Below are 12,860 nucleotides of genomic sequence, written 5' to 3'. Positions count from 1 at the left end.
GAGGGAGAGGGAAAGCATCTCAAGCAGGCTCCCAGCTGACCATGAAGCCCGACGCTGGGCTCCATCTCACAACCCCGAGATCGTGACCAGACCCGAAATTAAGAGTCAGACGCTTAACATGCTGAGCCACCCAGGCGCCCCAAACAGGTAGCATTTAGAAACTTTTACAGAAACTCGAAATTGCTAGGACATCCAGGCAGGCCTGATAAGGTGCTGGTCTGTAAGGATCACAAATAAGAGTAATTTTAAGAAGAAAAGCACTGGTTTAGAGCCCAGACTGGTTTCTGAAGGTCCAAGTTTAGTCCCTGTTAATTCCCAGAGGTGTGACTATTTCTCTTTACTAAAGTGTGGTCGAGGGATCCCTGGGTGGCTCAGCGGTTGAGCGCCTGTCTTTGGCTCAGGGCATGATCCTGGAGTCCCGGGATCAAGTCCTATGTTGGGCTCCCTTCATGGAGCCTGCTTCTCCCTCTGCCTGTGTGTCTGCCTCTCTCTCTGTCTCTCATGAATAAATAAAATCTTAAAAAAAAATAAAAAATAAAGTGTGGTTGTGCTTAGAGCACCTGCCATACAAACCAAAAGATGCAAAGTGCTCCCAAAGAACCTGGCACCTGTTTGCTACTATTATTAGTGCTTGGCAATGTGCTGGGGACCATACTGCTAGTTCCTGGAGAAGCTGTGCTCCTTGTTGGCAGTTCTCGAAGGGGGCTTGACCACCTGCTCTTCTGCTATCCTGGTACCCGGGGCCCAGGAAACACGCCTGCCTCCGGAAGCCTTCCCACCGCTGCAGACCCTCAACCCCCCTGCCAGGAGCTAGCTGCTCCCCTATCACCTCCAAGCCAGGTGGGTGTGGGCACCTTCATGGGGTATAAGGAGATGTTCTTGCCCAAACCAGAAAAACCTGCCGGGCAGCCAGCACCCCTAACTCTTGCAACCTCCAGTTTTGCCAGCAGGTGTCTTGAGAAGCAAGTGGGGCCAGGAAGAGGGGTGGTGGTGGTGGCCTTCTCACCTGGCCCCAGTCTCAGATCTCTCCAGCTGGGACAACCTTGCTCCCCAGGCTTCTCCATGCTCCTCTGGAGCACAAATTCTAAACTTCCCCAGATAAGCACATTCCTCACTACCTTTACCCATAGTCCACTTTGTCCAGTCACTCAGACCCAGAGTGAGAACACAGTCTGCTTGTGGCATGTTTCCTGAGCAAACTACCCTTCGCTGGTGAGTGGGGCACAGGGTGGGTTCAGATCCACCTCCCCAAAGCTCTTCCTCCACCTGGACCCCAGTCGTCACAGTTGAGTCTGCTCTGTCCCCACCCGTGCCTGCTTGTGCCACCCTCCAAGTCTGGTGCTGACTTGTCCCTCTCCCTTCCTTCACAGACGTGGCTGGAACCTTGCCCAGTCTTCCTTGGGGAGGAGACCACCCGCTTCCCTTGATCCCCTGTGCCCTCAGGGGGCAGGGGATGGGGCCCCACTTGATATGAGGCTATCCTCCCTACTAGCACTTGGGTATGTGCTGTAACCATTCCACATCTGCTAAGGATAAATTCAGTTCACACTTCAACAAACATTTATGAAGCACCTACCCTGGGACCAGCTGTGTTGGGTGTGGCAGAGGAAGGAGACACAGAGCTTGCCCTTGGGAGCCTCCCACTAGCCCAGGCTTCCACTTCAGCCTCATGGCTTATGCCAGCATCCTTGCTCCACATCACCCGGGCCACATGCACCCCACGGCTCCCTGTATCCCCTGAGGTTATCTGGCTCTTCCTGGGCCCCCCGGGCACTTCTGGGCTAGACAGAGGCCCTCGTGGCTGCAGAGACCTGAAGACTTGACCCTTTCTCCTGGCTCTGAGGAGGTGCAAAAGGTCCCCCAGACCTGTAGCCTGAAGCCAGCTCTCCCCAGACCTGGCCTCCTCTCCCCTGCAGGTCTGCCTCTCCTACTCTCCTCAGGTAACCCTGATCCACTGACACGCCTTCCCTCTCAGGCCTCCAGCTTGGGGCCTCCACCACACCCTGGCTGCAGCATCCGGCGGCGCCCAATGTCTTGCCTTCTCTCTCTACCCCTGAACAGGGGGTCAGATCCCATTTCCTCCACCACCTCTTTGACCCCACCTCTCTGTCCCCTCCACTGGACATCCTTGGTGAAAGCTTCCGCACACTCAGGCTTTGAATCAGGCCTCCCTCCTGACCTGGCTGCAGCCCTGCCATCCCCCCTGGGCCCCAAGCCACTCACAGCTTCCCTCTGTCTCTGCTCTGTCATCCCGATGGCCTCTGCTTTCCCATCTTGCCAGGGCTTCCTTGGACTGTCCCCTCTGTGCTGATGTCACCAGCAGAGCCATGCCTCTACTCCACACCCCAGGGCATTTCCTAGGTGTCGAACCTTCTGTCAACCATCCGTTTCAACTCCAAGGATTGCCAGCTTCCTGGGAGCCACCAGCCCCCTCAGCGTCCTTCTTTCTGCGGTTCTAGTTTTTTCAGTCTCCTCTTTGGGACTCCAGGTCTGGCCGAGGCCTGGCCTGCCAGCCCTAGGGGCTGGGACCACGCCAGACAACGGTGGCAGTGCATGCGACCCCAGCCACATTCCTCATGCTCAGCCCGCAAGCCACATTCCCATGGTCTCCACTGCAGCCTCCAACTTGCAGGACAGCCAGGCTCTCCCACAGGAGGGAGTTTGGGGAGGCAGAGGGCCCCTGAGTCCGCCTCTGACCTTGACCCTCACATGGAGGCCCATGCTACGGCCCGGCCGAGAGGGAGTGGGTGCCTGGGGCTACATGTGAATCCCGCAGGCTCCAGGACCAGCCCTGCAGCCAACCAGCCCTGGTGGCTGGTGCGGGGCTTCCTAGGGAGAACCTTCTGCCAGCCAGTGGCTCGCTCTGGCCTGGTGGAGCCCCATTTCCAAACATCCTTCCCTCTCAGAGTGGGAGCCTGGAGGAAACCATGTCCCACATGGTGGTTTTTTTTTTTTTTTTTTTTGTCCCTTTCCTTTTACACATTTAGAGCAATGGAGGAAAATGAACACATTCACATTCTCTCTGCTCAAATAAACCGACTTCTCTGTTCATTCCATCCCTTGAAAACAGAAGCACTATTCAAAAAGAAAAAGAAAAAAGAAGAAAGAAAGAGGCAAAAAGAACTGAATAGAAGAGGAAGAAGGGGGGAAGGAGAGCAGAGCAGAGTGGTCCCCAAGGGAGCCGGGCAGGACTTGGAATGAAAGGCAGAGCGTGGAGGGAAGGAGAGCCGAGAGACAAAGCGGGAGAGAAAGACGGGAGCTTTGAAAGAAGAGTGGTCGGCGTGAATACAGCGTGCAGGGGAGAGGGGAGCACTTGAAAAGGAGCAGCCGAGGCGGTGACCCCTCATTCACACCCGTGCCAATCATAGCGACAATGTAGACAGACCCTTGCTTCATTTTTCCTTCTCCAGTTTCTGGGGAGCTGTTTCTGAGGAGCGAGGGAGGGAGGGAGGGAGAGGCTGAGAACTGCAAGTTAGTTCCTAAAAATACAAAAAATAAATCCAGTTCTGCTGGAGAAGCATCGAAGAGCTGCTTGAAAGGCTCCCCCTTGCCCCTGAAACTCACTCCACCTGCAAGAGCAGTGCTCCCTCTCGGGGAGTCAGGGTGTAGGGGGTGGGCGGTGGCCATCAGCTTTATTTCAGGGTCCTGGAGGAGCCAAGGCAGAGAGGGCCCCAGGTTGCAATGCTGTGGAGGGAGGCATGGTCTCCATGGGCAGGTGGCTTGGCCCTTGGGGTTGTCCTGCTTCCCGCAAAGAGCTAAGGGCCTAGGCAGGAGGGTCTGAGTGGGGGGGGGGGGGGGGGGGGAGTGGCAGCTGTTCCCGCCTGGGCCGTGCCTGGGAGCAGGAGACACGTGACACTTGTGGATGGGGGCGGGGAATGATTCTTTCCAGGGACTGCCGCAAGGAGGTACTGCTCAGGCTTGCTGAGGCCAGCCTCCCAAGGCCGGGTGGTAGGTGTGAGAGGTGGGGGAGTCCTCTTCATTAGCTTCCAATTGTGGGATCACTGTGCTTACAAGGGAGGGGCCTCTGCGGACACGTCACAGATCAGCACTTTCCTGATTTCATCAAGATATACAGGTGCCCCAAGGATTCCAGGTCCCTTGTTCAGGAACAGGCCTGGATGTGGGCTTCCGTCCTTCCCTCCTCTCTGCAGCCAGACATAGGTTATGACCCGGTATCTACCGTGTGCTCAGCCCGGTGCTAAGCTCCGGGTGACACAGAGCACAGGACCTCACCTACCCACACATAGCCCTGTCTAGGGACCAAATGGCTCCCAAGATATTCCTCTGAGATCACCGGTCAATGTCCCTGATCCCCCTCTCTTTGTTTTTCCTGGTCTCACTCTTCTCATCTTTCAACACTCAGCGAGTCATGACGAAACCTGAAATGGGGTCACCTTTATGCAGAGGTTCCTTTTTCCTTCTGATCATTCAGACGCTGGATAATGAGTAATGCCTGGGAACAGCGAGGCGGCCGGGTGCAGGAAGACTGATTGGTTTATTGATTGATTGATTGAGCGAGTCTCACCCTCACTCCTCTATAGAGCAATCAGTCTGTGCCGAGCTTAGTGGCGTGGGCTGAGATTCGAAAGTGACAAGGACCAATCGGAGGCCCTGAGACGCTTGAGGCCAAGCTAGTGGGGGGTGGGGGTGGGGTGAACCAGGGAGCCGAGAAAGGAAACCCAGCCTTTGCTAGCTTCATCTAGGAAGGGCTGTTAAGTTGGAACGGGCCCAGAAAGGCCTCCAAACCCAACAAGGAAGCCGAGAGAACAGGCACATGGAAAATGCAAAAGAGCGCAGGGTTGGAAATTTCACTGCACCACCAAGAGCATATAATTACTCTTGCCTTTCAATCCAACAAATGCAAATTCCAACAAATATTTATTGAGTGCCTGCTATGTGCCAGCCAGCTCTCAGGCATTCCTAGAGAATGCAGTGAACAAGAAGACCAAGGCCTGCCCTCGATAACTCATACTCGAGGTGCAGGCGGGGGTGGGGGTGGGGAGTATCAGGCAAGGAAACAGGTGATTACAATTTAGTGTGAGCCCTGAGGAGGGTCAGCCTCGGGCAGCTGCGGGGAGGGGTCAGGGAAACCTTTTCAGAGGGGGCATGGAGTCATTGTAATCCGTTAAAATGAACTACATTTTCATTTGTTTTGAGAAAGCTTTAAAGAATTTCGCTGGCGAGATATCCCAGTGTCTAAGGGAAAAAAAAAAAGAAACTAATCAATGAACTACAGATAAAACATCTGATAGATGTTTTCTCGATCCTTTGGTGTATTGGGAAGAATCAGAAATGGACCCAGAAAACTAAGCTGTTGAGAACAACAATTAGTTCTTTTTATTTTTAATTTTATTAATTTTATTTTTTTTTTCAATTACTTCTTTTTATTTTTATTTTATTTTAATTTATTTTTTTTTGTTTTTTTTTCCAATTACTTCTTTTTAAAGAAGAAATGTAGCTCTGCACTAGGCTCGGCGATGAATCCTATTAACACTGTGAGTTTAACCCCAAGTCATGATAGAATATTAGCAGGAAGGGCAAGAGCATGGAGGCAGCAGATAATGTCCAAAATTGCTAAGTGGAGAAGTGGTAGGATAAACATATTCTTTCAAAATACGGAGGTGAATAACAGAGGAGAAATAAAAGGAATTGAGAAATCATTTATGGGTCTGGAGGGCTGGAGTGGGCAGGAAGGCAGGCGGGGCCTGCTGCTTCATCCTGACCAGGCCTCTAGTATTGTCTGACATGAAAAAAAGATGCATATGGATTAGTTTGATAAAAAAACAAAACGAAAAGCAAGCAAACAAGCAAAAAAGACTTGGCAGAGGACTCACTGTGAAGTCAAATTGGGATCTTTCTGGAGTACTCAGCCGAGAAACAGAAAGGGCACCATGCTTATACATTTATGAGAACAGAAATTTCTTTGAGAAAGAGCACGATTCAGTGGGCTCCTGCCCAAGGTAACACAATTAGACAGAAGAGAATGGAAGGAAAGTACCTTGGGAAAAAAAACCTGCAAGATATTGGCATGTGGCTCCAACAACGAGATCTGAAGCACTAGGGACCCTTCTCTCGGTGACTAGGAGATCCAGACACTGGGATGCTGCTCTTGTGCAGGAGCTGAGATGCTGGAAAACTGGGGTGTGTGCTATACAGCCCACTTGGGAGAAGGAAGCATGATCTATGTGCAAGGAGGGTGGTGGTCTGCACATGCTGGCCTGAGGCCGGGGACCCCTCGCCATGCCCCAACCCGAGCCCCCCGGCTCAGTGTTGAGGCCACAATGTCCAAGTGACCTCGTGCTCCAGCACTCACACACGCATCAGTCACTCTGCTGACCATTATGGTCCTTTCTAGACCTTTTAAACTTGAAATGTGTGCGGGGCGCCTGGGTGGCTCAGTCAGTGAAGCATCTGCCTTTGGCTCAGGTCATGATCTCGGGGTCTTGGGATCAAACCTCAAGTTGGGCTCTCTGCTCAGCTGGGAGTCTGCTTCTCCTTTTCCCTCTGCCCCTGCTTTTGCGTGAGCTCTCTCTTTCTCAGCTAAATAAATAAAAATCTTTTAAAAAATAAACTTGAAATGTGTGACAGCAACATCTCACTTGTCCAGAAGTCCCTTCTCTGGCAACCTCACTTCCCCCAAGAATAGAGACGAGTGGAGCATACCAAACAGCTCAGAAAGCCCAGAAGTTACTTGGACAAGGGTGCCTCCAAGAGTTGTCTTTGGATTTACAGTAAACTCTTTCTCCATGACAATGCCCGTTGCTGGCAGCCTCTGGACTCAATTCTAACAAGCTTGTGCATCTGGTTTCCTAAACTGGTGGATGCAAGCCGCAAATGAGAAGGACGAGCAGGGAGGTGGATGGGGTGCTGGTGCTGGAGGCTGTGATAGTGAGAGTACAGGATACAAAGCTCCCAGACAGCAGCGTGGGACCAGTTGAGGTGGGGCTGGAAGCTCCAGCACCTTTATACCTCAATTCGGTCACTAAGCTCATAACCAATCAAGACAGGTTAGATCCTATTAGAGTATATCCAGTATTCTGCTTAGCACTCAGGAACACATGTGTTGGGTCCAGGGCTCACCTCGTAACCTACCCAATCTGGGGCAGGCACAGCTGAGGCATGGACACTGCCCCATCTCCTAGCTGCTACATCAGTGCAGAGGGCACAGGAAGCCCCAGTGTGGGTCAGAAAGGCTGGGCTCTGGGCCAGTTCTGCCCACCGTGTGGACCTGGGCATGAACATGAACCCAATCTCTCAGAAGCTCATCTACTCAGTGGCTAGAGAACACCTGCTGGATTGGGCAGGGCTTGGTGCAGATCAAGTGAAAATAATCTTCACAGTCAGCTGAAACATTTTATAAATATAACGTTATGTTACTAAAGCCACCTCTTTTTCTGGTGGCTGGACAGGACATCCCATGACTCCCACAAGGGTAGAGGACAAAGGAGATACTCTAGACTGTACCCTCTGCCTTAGGACTTTTCTCGATACAATGAAGCAATTATCAGGCGAGTTTCAAAACCATGCAAAGTTAACTTGTGCAGACTCCATCAAAGACAAAGCCAGATCCATTCTACAAGATGGTTGGCCTGCCTGGACTCTTCAAAGCCACCGGCACACACACACAAAGCAGGGAGACTATTCTAGATTAAAAGGGGCTAAAGAAACATTACCAAATGCAATGCATGAGTCTTTTTGGGTCAGGAGAAGAACCTAAGAAACACTTCTGGAGGACGATTGGGGAATATCATATTATTACATATATATTATAGTACTGAATAATGGTCATTTCTTTAGGCACGATGATGGCATTGTCCCTCTACAAGGGGCAAGTTCTTGCTCCTAACAGACACCTGCTGAGGTGTTGAGGGGTGAAGTAGCATGCTGTCCATAACTCACTTTCAAATGATTCAACACAACCATGTGAAAGAGAATGAGAGAAAGCAAACGGAGCAAAATGTTAACAACTGGTGAACCTAGATGAAGGCTCTTGGCTTTTCTGTTAGGCTTGGCATTTTTTTTTAAAGATTTTATTTATTTATTCATAAGAGAGAGAGAGAGAGAGAGAGAGAGAGGCAGAGAGAGAAGCAGGCTCTATGCAGGGAGCCCGACGCGGGACTTGATCCTGGGACTCCAGGATCCCGCCCCGGGCCGAAGGCAGGCGCTAAGCTGCTGAGCCACCCAGGGATCCCCGGGCTTGGCATTTTCAAAATAAAAACTTATGAGCAAACAGACCCTGCGTGAACTGTGACTCGTTCTTTGCATTTGTTGGGCCAATCTTTGGTTTGTTATCCAACCTGCCCAATGCAGAATTGACCTGCTCGTGATGAGATTGAGGGCCATGCTGTGCTCCCCCATCCGCACATGCAGGAAGTACCTGGATGGTGTGCTGTGCAGGCCAGGGTGCTCACGGCCAAGGTTGGCCACAGCTGGCCCAGCCCTGCCCAGCCCCGCTGCTTGAGGTCTGAGGGCAAGTCTGCACCTGGACACGGCTTCCTCTTGGCTTCCTCTTGGTTTGGCCCCTGGAGGAGATAATCTCTGGCCTCCAGCACATCTCCTGGGCATCCAGATTTCAATATTTATGACTGGGCCCACTGGGCCCCCTGGATCCTGAGTTCTTTATGTACAGAAGCCCAGATCCTTGTACCTTATGTGTGAAGGTCAAAGAAAAGGATCCAGAGTGTGGGGCTCATGGTGCTGAAGATGCTCTAATGGTCAGAACCATAAAGGACCTGTTGGAAATCATTCAGACTGTAATGTACTAGCTCAGCCCTCATTCTGTCCTAGGCAGGTGGTGGTGAAGCCTGGAAACCCCGGACTCTGCTACCCAGTAGTGATGTTCCCAGGTGATGAGGGCTCAGTTTCCCTTTCTGAACATGGGTCCTGCTGGCTGACTCTCTAGGGATCCCATCTCTGTTTAGTGCTCTCTTAATTTTTAAAAATATTTTATTTATTTATTCATGAGAGACGCAGAGAGAGAGGCAGAGACATAGGCAGAGGGAGAAGCAGGCTCCTTGTGGGGAGCCCAATGCAGAACTCAATCCTAGGACCCCAGGATCACGACCTGAGCCAAAGGCAGATGCTCAACCACTGAGCCACTCAGGTGCCTCCCCTCCTTCCTTAGTTCATTCTGGCCAAGAAGCACAGGGTTGATTGAGCAAAGCAGCTTCCCATCACCAGGGAAAAGTCCCGGTGCATTCTTGCTGAGGCCATCTTCCTAAAGTGCTCATTGGGGATTCCCGGATGTGCTGCCCTGGGGGAGCAAATGAGAGCACCCAGGACAGGCCCATCCCCGGAGGCTCTGGTAATTTTCAAAGCCCCATTGGGATGTGCACCAGGCCAGAGCCAAGACAGACCGTTCTCTCCCTGTTCTCTCCCCGTCTTGCTGCCCCTCCTCCCCAGCCATCTTGGACTCCCACCTTCCCCTTGTTCTATAGAGGAGCCATTCCTTCCTTGTATATCCCCTCCCCTTTCTACCTCCCTGAACCTCTAGCATTCTTCAAGTTGTGGATCAAGGGTCACTTCAGCCACCCTGGGCTGCCTGCCTCTCCGGGGGAGGGACATGACCTTCAAGGGGCCGCACCAGGGTCTGGATGCCATTCTCAGGCATCAGGAGGCCAGGGGACAGTTTTAGGCCAAGGGAGTATTGTTATCCCGTGGGTGCTCTGAAAGTCCTTCTGGTTACAGTGTGGCGAAGGTGAAGGCAGGCGGGGACAGCATCCCATGGGGCTTATCTCTTTAACTCCTTCATAGTCCCCACCCCCAGCTCTCTACCCACCCCGAGGAAGCCTAGAAACCTCCGTCTTTGGGAACCATGGCCAGGTTTGTCACCAGGGCAGGAACGGTGTCATAAGGAAGAATGGAGCAGACTTTCTTTCCACTGTGGCCAGTAGGGCTGACAGCTGAATGTGAGGAGGACATGGTGAGTGACAAATGCTAACAATGAGAATTCAGTCCAGGCTCCCAATGGGCAGAGACCATCTGGACAGAGCCAGAGGCCACTGAAGGGATGTCCCTCGATGGGGGAAGGTGCTTGCTTGAGCCACTTCAGAGAGAGACTCTGGAAATCCAAGGAGTGTTCTTGTTCATTCAAAGGGACATTTAAAATCAAACAACACCTAATGAATGGTTGGGAAATGTCACACAGCAAACATGGGAAGGGTTTTCCCCCAGATGAAAGCAACAGGAAAGGAAGAGGGAAACAGAGCTGGAGTGAGGGGGAGGGCGGCACAGGAGGAGGAATGGGAGGGAGTGTCCAACGTTTCTGAGTTTACAATGAAAGGGGGAAGCAGGGTAGAGGAGAAAAAGAAGAAGTGGAAGTGGAAGTCACTCCAACCCTTGAGAAAAGTGGCCTATGGGACAGAGGGGGGAGAGCATGTCTCAGGACTCACAGCTGGCGTGGAGTTGTAAAGTCCCTCTTTTTCCAAAGAGAATTTGGCCACCAATTTGGCCACCCCAGAAGCATCAGAAATCTAAAGGCTGGGAAATACTGACCTCAGGGTGCAGAACCTCCCACCCCCGCGCCAGGGTGCCAGACTTAGGAGGGCCTGTGCTTGGTTCCCTTGTGCTCTGCTATAGCCATCTTGAAATTCTTACTAATTTCCAAACCAGGGCCCTCTTTTTCATTTTGCAACAGCAAATTATGTAGCTGGTCCTGGCTGACCTTTCCAGAGGACATTTTTGCTAGAAAGGCAAGCAGGAAGGCAGTGGGCTGGCTCTGGCTGCTGTTCCCTGTTTGCTAACCAAATATGCATCCTGGCCTTGTAGACTCAGCCAGCAGGTATTAGCAAGTACAGGACTTCCCATCCCTGCCTGACTCAGATGAGGTGTGAGGAGCTGTGTGTGCACCGTGGAGTACAATCGTTTTAGGAGCTCTGAGGGTCCGGCCCACACTGGCCACAAGATGGTCCTAACCCCATCCCCCGGTGTAAGAGGCACGGCTGGTCCTCAGGCCCCAAAGCCAGGCTAGACACCCAGCCCAAGTTGGGGACCTGCCTCCTGCAGTTCAGTAGTGCCTGAGGGGCCACATCTAGGAACAGCTGCGCTCCTCTGTGGAGTGGAGACACCACATCTGTGGTTGCTGAGGGCTCTGAAAAGGGAGGCTCAGCTTGTCACCAGCATGCTGCAACCAGAGAGCTACAGTGTTTGGGGGCAAGACCTCAGATTCATATGGTGGTCACCATGTCTCTAAATGAAGTGGCGAGGTGGTTCTAGTTCAACACGGCAACCACGTCCCTGACTCGAGCCCAGCCCAGCCCCCTCCCAGGCTGTGCTCCCCTTCTCTGCTGCTTCTTCTCTCAAGGGTCAGGACCTAGGCTGGGGACCCCAAATCCCAACACACTGGCTTCTCCCCACTACCAAAACTTTCCTTCTGAAGACCAAAGGCATACTCTCCAGACACCCTTTCTACCAGCAGGGAAATCCTGGGGTTTGCGGCTCCCACCCTGGTGCCTTTCTGTAATCCCTGGCCTCAGCCTCCCACTCTGAAGGAGCAGAGGACCCCAACAGCATCATTTCCAGGGCTCACAGTTCGGATGACCAAACCTCTTGGCCCCAACCTGGGGGCAACTTGGAAGAAGCCCAAGTCCCCACAGGTGCCAGGTGGGCAAAGGAAACACACCTGCAGGCAAAACCCAAGGCAGCTGGAACCCGGGAGCCCCCCCCCCCCATAGCCAGAACAAAGTCAGGCTCAACAGGCCTGTAAAGGGCATCCTAGGCCTGAGGTTGGAGAGAGAGCGGGTGGGCTTCTTAGAAGGGGCCAAGAGAGTGAGGCAGTGAGGCAGGCGGCCAGGCCCCCTCACTGCCAGGGAAGGGCCCCTCCAGGAACTGGATTAATCAGCAGGAAACCGATGACTGTTCCCCCAACCCCCCACGGGCACAAAACACACACACACGCACACACACACACAGGAATTCAGAAACAGAGGGCAGCTGGCAACTTCCTGGAGACCCACAATGCAATCCATTTTTTCAAACAATACAGACAAAATAGCACAAAGAACATTCCCTTTCCCAAGCGCAGAGTCCCCAGCGTCATCTCATTTTCATCTCACATGTAAGTCCTTCCAGGAGCAACTATCATTGCCCCTTTACTCAACTCTGAGACCTGGAGAGGGAAAGCCAGTGGGGCCGAAGTCACAACTGGTAGTGCCTATTTCCGAAGCCAGGAGTGCAAGGCCTGCCAGGGCTATCTCTTAAAATCACTTCACTCCATCCCAGACCAACAACTCTCTCCTGGGCTCCCTGACCGGGCTTTACGTGCATCTTCTAGGACAAGCAGAAGGTCTCACAAGGGAGTGGCCAGCTGGTGTGGCAGTCAACCCCCTTCTGCACGAACTGGCCCGTTGAGACCCCATATAGAAAGAGAACTAGCGGGCAGCTCCCGGCCCCATGACTGTCGTGGAAGATCAGCGATGGCCACGCTGGTCCATGCCTGGCTCGAGATGCAGCCGTAGGGCCCACCCTCGGATGCTGTCCTGGCAGTGGCACACAATATGAGTCGCCACAGCTCATTCTCAATTCCTCTTGGCTGGGTGATGCTATGCAGAGCAGCACCATCAGCCCACGGCCCATCCTTTTGTGTGGCACTGGCCTAAGAAGGTCTGACAGTGCTTATAAATTTAAGAAATTAAATGTAGATGTGTATCTTTCCTCTTAGGTGAACCCTCCACTGTTAGGAGAGCCTCAAATTTGCCCTTCTGAAGGTCATCTTGCCTGCCTCTCCTCTCTCTTTAAAACAGAAAAAAAAAAAAGAACCCCAAAACATTTAAGTTTCTTAAGTGTTCTTTAAATTTACATTCAACCGCACATGGCCTGCTGAGTTCCGTGGAGCTGAGGTTTGAAGAGAATCTTCTGTCAAT

General features: G+C 52.4%; 1 protein-coding gene across 2 annotated transcripts in view; it reads right to left on the bottom strand.

Moving 5' to 3' along the window:
• The window catches only part of ZNF710 (zinc finger protein 710), a 63,972-nt gene that overhangs the window by 25,471 nt on the left and 25,641 nt on the right, over positions 1–12,860 (bottom strand). The window contains exon 1 of one of the 2 annotated variants that reach the window (XM_038532850.1): positions 2,224–2,644. The exons of the other annotated variant lie outside the window; for it this stretch is intronic. The gene's annotated coding sequence lies outside the window, so the exon portion shown is untranslated. Of the gene's footprint in view, positions 1–2,223; positions 2,645–12,860 lie in introns of those variants that run through there. 2 annotated transcript variants of the gene reach the window in all.

The sequence above is a fragment of the Canis lupus genome, chromosome 3 (genome assembly GCF_011100685.1).
Source record: "Canis lupus familiaris isolate Mischka breed German Shepherd chromosome 3, alternate assembly UU_Cfam_GSD_1.0, whole genome shotgun sequence".
Lineage (NCBI taxonomy): Eukaryota > Metazoa > Chordata > Mammalia > Carnivora > Canidae > Canis > Canis lupus.
The sequence above is the reverse complement of the archived record's forward strand: the minus strand, read 5'-3'. Positions and strand labels throughout refer to the sequence as shown.